Raw genomic sequence first — 8044 nt, 5'->3', positions numbered from 1 at the left:
GGGAGAAAAAGAAACAGGGTCCGGTACGACTTCCCGAACGGCTCAAATTGAAGTGTATAATACACGGTTTTTGGGGATTCGAGAGTCCTGGAACAAAATTCTCTGGAAATCACATTGAAAGTTCCTCAGGTCAGATAAAGCGTCCACACAAAATTTGAGTAGCAACGGAAGACATTTAGGGGTGCCGATATGCATTAAACCAGTATTCGTCGAACCTCGGATAATTGTGAAACATGGATTAATGCTCGTTTAATGCTCGTTATTTGAGGCTGAATCGAATAGGTTAACTCCTGAAAAGACCTCGAACGCATGATTAAAAAACCGGGAGAAAAAGAAACTCGGTCCGGTACGACCTCCCGAACGGCTAAAATTGAAGTGTATAATACACGGTTTTTCGGGATTCAAGGGTCCCGGAACAAAATTTTCGGAAATCACATAGAAAGTTCCTCGGGTCAGATAAAGCGGTCACGCAAAATTTGAGTAGCAACGGAAGACATTTGGGGGTGCCGGTATGCCATAAACCAGTATTCGTCGAACCTTGGATAATTGTGAAAGATGCATTAATGCTCGTTTAATGATCGTTATTTGAGGCTGAATCGAATAGGTTAACTCCTGAAATGACCTCGGGCGCGTGATTGAAAAACCGGGAGAAAAAGAAAATGGGTCTGGTACGACCTCCCGAACGGCTCAAATTGAAGTGTATAATACACGATTTTTCGGGATTCGAGGGTCCCGGAACAAAATACTCCGGAAATCACATAGAAAGTTCCTCGGGTCAGATAAAGCGGCCACCCAAAATTTTGAGTAGCAACGGAAGACATTTGGGGGTGCCGATATGCCATACACTAGTATTCGTCGAACCTCGGATAATTGTGAAAGATGTATTAATGCTTGTTATTTGAGGCTGAATCGAATAGGTTAACTCCTGAAATGACCTCGGACGCGTGATTGATAAACAGGAAGAAAAAGAAACAGTGGTCCCACGACTTCCCGAACGGCTCAAATTGAAGTGTATAATACACGGTTTTTCGGGATTCAAGGGCCCCGGAACAAAATATTCTGGAAATCACATAGAAAGTTCCTCGGGTCAGATAAAGCAGCCACGCAAAATTTGAGTAGTAACGGAAGACATTTGGGGGTGCCGATATGCCATAAACCTACATTCGTCGAACCTCGGATAATCGTGAAAAATGTGTTAATGCTCGTTATTTGAGGCTGAATCGAGTAGGTTAACTCCTGCAATGACCTCGGACGCGTGATTGAAAAACAGGGAGAAAAAGAAACAAGGTCCGGTACAACTTCACGAACGGCTCAAATTGAAGTGTATAATACACGGTTTTTCGGGATTCGAGGGTCCCGGAAAAAAATTCTCCGGAAATCACATAGAAAGTTCCTCAGGTCAGATAAAGCGATCACACAAAATTTGAGTAGCAACGGAAGACATTTAGGGGTGCCGATATGCCATAAACCAGTATTCGTCGAACCTCGGATAATTGTGAAAGATGTATTAATGCTCGTTTAATGCTCGTTATTTGAGGCTGAATCGAATAGGTTTACTCCTGAAATGACCTCGGACGCGTGATTTAAAAACCGAGAGAAAAAGAATCCGGGTACGGTACGACCCCCGGAACGGCTCAAATTGAAGTGTATAATACACGGTTTTTCGGGATTCAGGGGTCCCGGAACACAATTCTCCGGAAATCACATAGAAAGTTCCTCGGGTCAGTTAAAGCAGCCACGCAAAATTTGAGTAGCAACGGAAGACATTTGGGGTTGCCGGTATGCTAAAAACTAGCATTCGTCGAACTACGGATAATCGTGAAAAATGTATTAATGCTCGTTATTTGAGGCTGAATCGAATAAGTTAACTCCTGAAATGACCTCGGACGCGTGATTGAAAAATAGGGAGAAAAAGAAACAGGGTCCGGTACGACTTCCCGAACGGCTCAAATTGAAGTGTATAATACACGGTTTTTGGGGATTCGAGGGTCCTGGAACAAAATTCTCTGGAAATCACATTTAAAGTTCCTCAGGTCAGATAAAGCGTCCACACAAAATTTGAGTAGCAACGGAAGACATTTAGGGGTGCCGATATGCATTAAACCAGTATTCGTCGAACCTCGGATAATTGTGAAAGATGGATTAATGCTCGTTTAATGCTCGTTATTTGAGGCTGAATCGAATAGGTTAACTCCTGAAAAGACCTCGAACGCATGATTAAAAAACCGGGAGAAAAAGAAACTCGGTCCGGTACGACCTCCCGAACGGCTAAAATTGAAGTGTATAATACACGGTTTTTCGGGATTCAAGGGTCCCGGAACAAAATTTTCGGAAATCACATAGAAAGTTCCTCGGGTCAGATAAAGCGGTCACGCAAAATTTGAGTAGCAACGGAAGACATTTGGGGGTGCCGGTATGCCATAAACCAGTATTCGTCGAACCTTGGATAATTGTGAAAGATGCATTAATGCTCGTTTAATGATCGTTATTTGAGGCTGAATCGAATAGGTTAACTCCTGAAATGACCTCGGGCGCGTGATTGAAAAACCGGGAGAAAAAGAAAATGGGTCTGGTACGACCTCCCGAACGGCTCAAATTGAAGTGTATAATACACGATTTTTCGGGATTCGAGGGTCCCGGAACAAAATACTCCGGAAATCACATAGAAAGTTCCTCGGGTCAGATAAAGCGGCCACCCAAAATTTGAGTAGCAACGGAAGACATTTGGGGGTGCCGATATGCCATACACTAGTATTCGTCGAACCTCGGATAATTATGAAAGATGTATTAATGCTTGTTATTTGAGGCTGAATCGAATAGGTTTACTCCTGAAATGACCTCGGACGCGTGATTGATAAACAGGAAGAAAAAGAAACAGGGTCCGGTACGACTTCCCGAACGGCTCAAATTGAAGTGTATAATACACGGTTTTTCGGGATTCAAGGGCCCCGGAACAAAATACTCTGGAAATCACATAGAAAGTTCCTCGGGTCAGATAAAGCAGCCTTGCAAAATTTTAGTAGTAACGGAAGACATTTGGGGGTGCCGATATGCCATAAACCTACATTCGTCGAACCTCGGATAATCGTGAAAAATGTGTTAATGCTCGTTATTTGAGGCTGAATCGAGTAGGTTAACTCCTGCAATGACCTCGGACGCGTGATTGAAAAACAGGAAGAAAAAGAAACAGGGTCCGGTACAACTTCATGAACGGCTCAAATTGAAGTGTATAATACACGGTTTTTCGGGATTCGAGGGTCCCTGAAAAAAATTCTCCGGAAATCACATAGAAAGTTCCTCAGGTCAGATAAAGCGATCACACAAAATTTGAGTAGCAACGGAAGACATTTAGGGGTGCCGATATGCCATAAACCAGTATTCGTCGAACCTCGGATAATTGTAAAAGATGTATTAATGCTCGTTTAATGATCGTTATTTGAGGCTGAATCGAATAGATTAACTCCTGAAATGACCTCGGACGCGTGATTCAAAAACAGGGAGAAAACGAAACAGGGTCCGGTACGACTTCCCGAACGGCTCAAATTGAAGTGTATAATACACGGTTTTTCGGGATTCGAGGGTCCCGGAACAAAATACTCCGGAAATCACATAGAAAGTTCCTCAGGTCAGATAAAGCGGCCACGCAAAATTTGAGTAGCAACGGAAGACATTTTGGGGTGCCGATATGCTAAAAACTAGCATTCGTCGAACCTCGGATAATCGTGAAAAATGTATTAATGCTCGTTATTTGAGGCTGAATCGAATAAGTTAACTCCTGAAATGACCTCGGACGCGTGATTGAAAAATAGGGAGAAAAAGAAACAGTGGTCCCATTTACGACTTCCCGAACGGCTCAAATTGAAGTGTATAATACACGGTTTTGGGGATTCGAGGTCTGGAACAAAATTCTCGGAAATCACATAGAAAGTTCCTCAGGTCAGATAAAGCGTCCACACAAAATTTGAGTAGCAACGGAAGACATTTAGGGGTGCCGATATGCATTAAACCAGTATTCGTCGAACCTCGGATAATTGTGAAAGATGGATTAATGCTCGTTTAATGCTCGTTATTTGAGGCTGCATCGAATAGGTTAACTCCTGAAATGAACTCGGACGCGTGATTGAAAAACCGGGAGAAAAAGAAACTGGGTCTGATACGACCTCCCGAACGGCTCAAATTGTAGTGTATAATACGCGGTTTTTTGGGATTCCAGGGTGCCGGAACAAAATTCTCCGGAAATCACCTAGAAAGTTCCTCGGATCAGATAAAGCGGCCACGCAAAATTTGAGTAGTAACGGAAGACATTTGGGGGTGCCGATATGCCATAAACCAGTATTCGTCGAACCTCGCATAATTGTGAAAGATGTAATAATGCTCGTTTAATGATCGTTATTTGAGGCTGAATCGAATAGGTTAACTCCTGAAATGACCTCGGACGCGTGATTGAATAACCGGGGGAAAAAGAAAATGGGTCTGGTACGAACTCCCGAACGGCTCAAATTGAAGTGTATAATACACGGTTTTTCGGGATTCGAGGGTCCCGGAACAAAATATTCCGGAAATCACATAGAAAGTTCCTCAGGTCAGATAAAGCGGCCACGCAAAATTTGAGTAGCAACGGAAGACATTTGGGGGTGCCGATATGCCATAAACTAGTATTCGTCGAACCTCGGATAATTGTGAAAGATGTACTAATGCTCGTTATTTGAGGCTGAATCGAATAGGTTAACTCCTAAAATGATCTCGGACGCGTGATTGAAAAACAGGAAGAAAAAGAAACAGGGTCCGGTACGACTTCCCGAACGTCTCAAATTGAAGTGTATAATACACGGTTTTTCGGGATTCAAGGGCCCCGGAACAAAATACTCTGGAAATCACATAGAAAGTTCCTCGGGTCAGATAAAGCAGCCACGCAAAATTTGAGTAGTAACGGAAGACATTAGGGGGTGCCGATGTGCCATAAACCAGTATTCGTCGAACCTCGGATAATTGTGAAAGATGTATTAATGCTCTTTTAATGCTCGTTATTTGAGGCTGAATCGAATAGGTTTACTCCTGAAATGACCTCGGACGCGTGATTGAAAAACCGAGAGAAAAAGAGACTGGGTCCGGTACGACCCCCGGAACGGCTCAAATTAAAGTGTATAATACACCTTTTTTCGGGATTCAGGGGTCCCGGAACAAAATTCTCCGGAAATCACATAGTAAGTTCCTCGGGTCTGTTAAAGCGGCCACGCAAAATTTGAGTAGCAACGAAAGACATTTGGGGTTGCCGATATGCTAAAAACTAGCATTCGTCGAACCTCGGATAATCGTGAAAAATGTATTAATGCTCGTTATTTGAGGCTGAATCGAATAAGTTAACTTCTGAAATGACCTCGGACGCGTGATTGCAAAATAGGGAGAAAAGGGAACAAGGTCCGGTACGACTTCCCGAACGGCTCAAATTGAAGTGTATAATACACGGTTTTTGGGGATTCGAGGGTCCCGGAACAAAATTCTCCGTAAATCACATAGAAAGTTCCTCGGGTCAGTTAAAGCGGCCACGCAAAATTTGAGTAGCAACGGAAGACATTTGGGGTTGCCGATATTCCATAAACTAGTATTCGTCGAACCTCGGATAAATGTGAAAGATGTATTAATGCTTGTTATTTGAGGTTGAATCGAATAGGTTAACTCCTGAAATGACCTCGGACGCGTGATTGAAAAACAGGAAGAAAAAGAAACAGGGTCCGGTACGACTTCCCGAACGGCTCAAATTGAAGTGTATAATACACGGTATTTCGGGATTCAAGGGCCCCGGAACAAAATACTCTGGAAATCACATAGAAAGTTCCTCAGATCAGATAAAGCGGCCACGCAAAATTTGAGTAGTAACGGAAGACATTTGGGGGTGCCGATATGCCATAAACCAGTATTCGTCGAACCTCGGATAATTGTGAAAGATGTATTAATGCTCGTTTAATGCTCGTTATTTGAGGCTGAATCGAATAGGTTTACTCCTGAAATGACCTCGGACGCGTGATTGAAAACCCGAGAGAAAAAGAAACTGGGTCCGGTACGACCTCCGGAACGGCTCAAATTGAAGTGTATAATACACGGTTTTTCGGGATTCCAGGGTCCCGGAACAAAATTCTCCGGAAATCACATAGAAAATTCCTCGGGTCAGATAAAGTGGTCACGCAAAATTTGAGTAGCAACGGAAGACATTTTGGGGTGCCGGTATGCCATAAACCTACATTCGTCGAACCTCGGATAATCGTGAAAAATGGATTAATGCTCATTTAATGCTCGTTATTTGAGGCTGAATCAAATAGGATAAATCCTGAAATGACCTCGGACGTGTGATTGAAAAACCGGGAGAAAAAGAAACTGGGTCTGGTACGACCTCCCGAACGGCTCAAATTGAAGTGTGTAATACACGGTTTTTAGGGATTCCAGGGTCCCGGAACTAAAATCTCCGGAAATCACATAGAAAGTTTCTCGGGTCAGATAAAGCGGTCACGCAAAATTTGAGTAGCAACGGAAGACATTTGGGGGTGCCGGTATGCCATAAACCTACATTCGTCGAACCTCGGATAATCATGAAAAATGTGTTAATGCTCGTTATTTGAGGCTGAATCGAGTAGGTTAACTCCTGCAATGACCTCGGACGCGTGATTGAAAAACAGGGAGAAAAAGAAACAGGGTCTTGTACAACTTCACGAACGGCTCAAATAGAAGTGTATAATACACGGTTTTTCAGGATTCGAGGGTCCCGGAAAAAAATTCTCCGGAAATCACATAGAAAGTTCCTCAGGTCAGATAAAGCGACCACACAAAATTTGAGTAGCAACGGAAGACATTTAGGGGTGCCGATATGCCATAAACCAGTATTCGTCGAACCTCGGATAATTGTGAAAGATTGATTAATGCTCGTTTAATCCTCGTTATTTGAGGCTGAATCGAATAGGATAACTCCTGAAATGAACTCGGACGCGTGATTGAAAAACCGTGAGAAAAAGAAACTGGGTCTGGTAAAACCTCCCGAACGGCTCAAATTGTAGTGTATAATACACGGTTTTTAGGGATTCCAGGGTCCCGAAACAAAATTCTCCGGAAATCACATAGAATGTTCCTCAGATCAGATAAAGCGGCCACGCAAAATTTGAGTAGTAACGGAAGACATTTGGGGGTGCCGATATGCCATAAACCAGTATTCGTCGAACCTCGGATAATTGTGAAAGATGTATTAATGCTCGTTTAATGATCGTTATATGAGGCTGAATCGAATAGGTTAACTCCTGAAATGACCTCGGACGCGTGATTGAAAAACCGGGAGAAAAAGAAAATGGGTCTTGTACGACCTTCCGAACGGCTCAAATTGAAGTGTATAATACATGATTTTTCGGGATTCAGGGGTCCCGGAACAAAATTCTCCGGAAATCACATAGAAAAATTCTCGGGTCAGATAAAGCGGCCACGCAAAATTTGAGTAGCAACGGAAGACATTTTGGGGTGCCGATATGCCATAAACCATTATTCGTCGAACCTCGGATAATTGTGAAAGATGTATTAATGCTCGTTATTTGAGGCTGAATCGAATAGGTTAACTCCTGAAATGACCTCGGACGCGTGATTGAAAAACAGGAAGAAAAATAAACAGGGTCTGGTACGACTTCCCGAACGTCTCAAATTGAAGTGTATAATACACGGTTTTTTAGGATTCAAGGGCCCCGGAACAAAATACTCTGGAAATCACATAGAAAGTTCCTCGAGTCAGATAAAGCAGCCACGCAAAATTTGAGTAGTAACGGAAGACATTTGGGGGTGCCGATATGCCATAAACCAGTATTCGTCGAACCTCGGATAATTGTGAAAGATGTATTAATGCTCGTTTAATGCTCGTTATTTGAGGCTGAATCCAATAGGTTTACTCCTGAAATGACCTCGGACGCGTGATTGAAAAACCGAGAGAAAAAGAAACTGGGTCCGGTACGACCCCCGGAACGGCTCAAATTGAAGTGTAATACACGGTTTTTCGGGATTCAGGGGTCCCGGAACA

The sequence above is a fragment of the Silene latifolia genome, chromosome 8 (genome assembly GCF_048544455.1).
Source record: "Silene latifolia isolate original U9 population chromosome 8, ASM4854445v1, whole genome shotgun sequence".
Lineage (NCBI taxonomy): Eukaryota > Viridiplantae > Streptophyta > Magnoliopsida > Caryophyllales > Caryophyllaceae > Silene > Silene latifolia.
The sequence above is the reverse complement of the archived record's forward strand: the minus strand, read 5'-3'. Positions refer to the sequence as shown.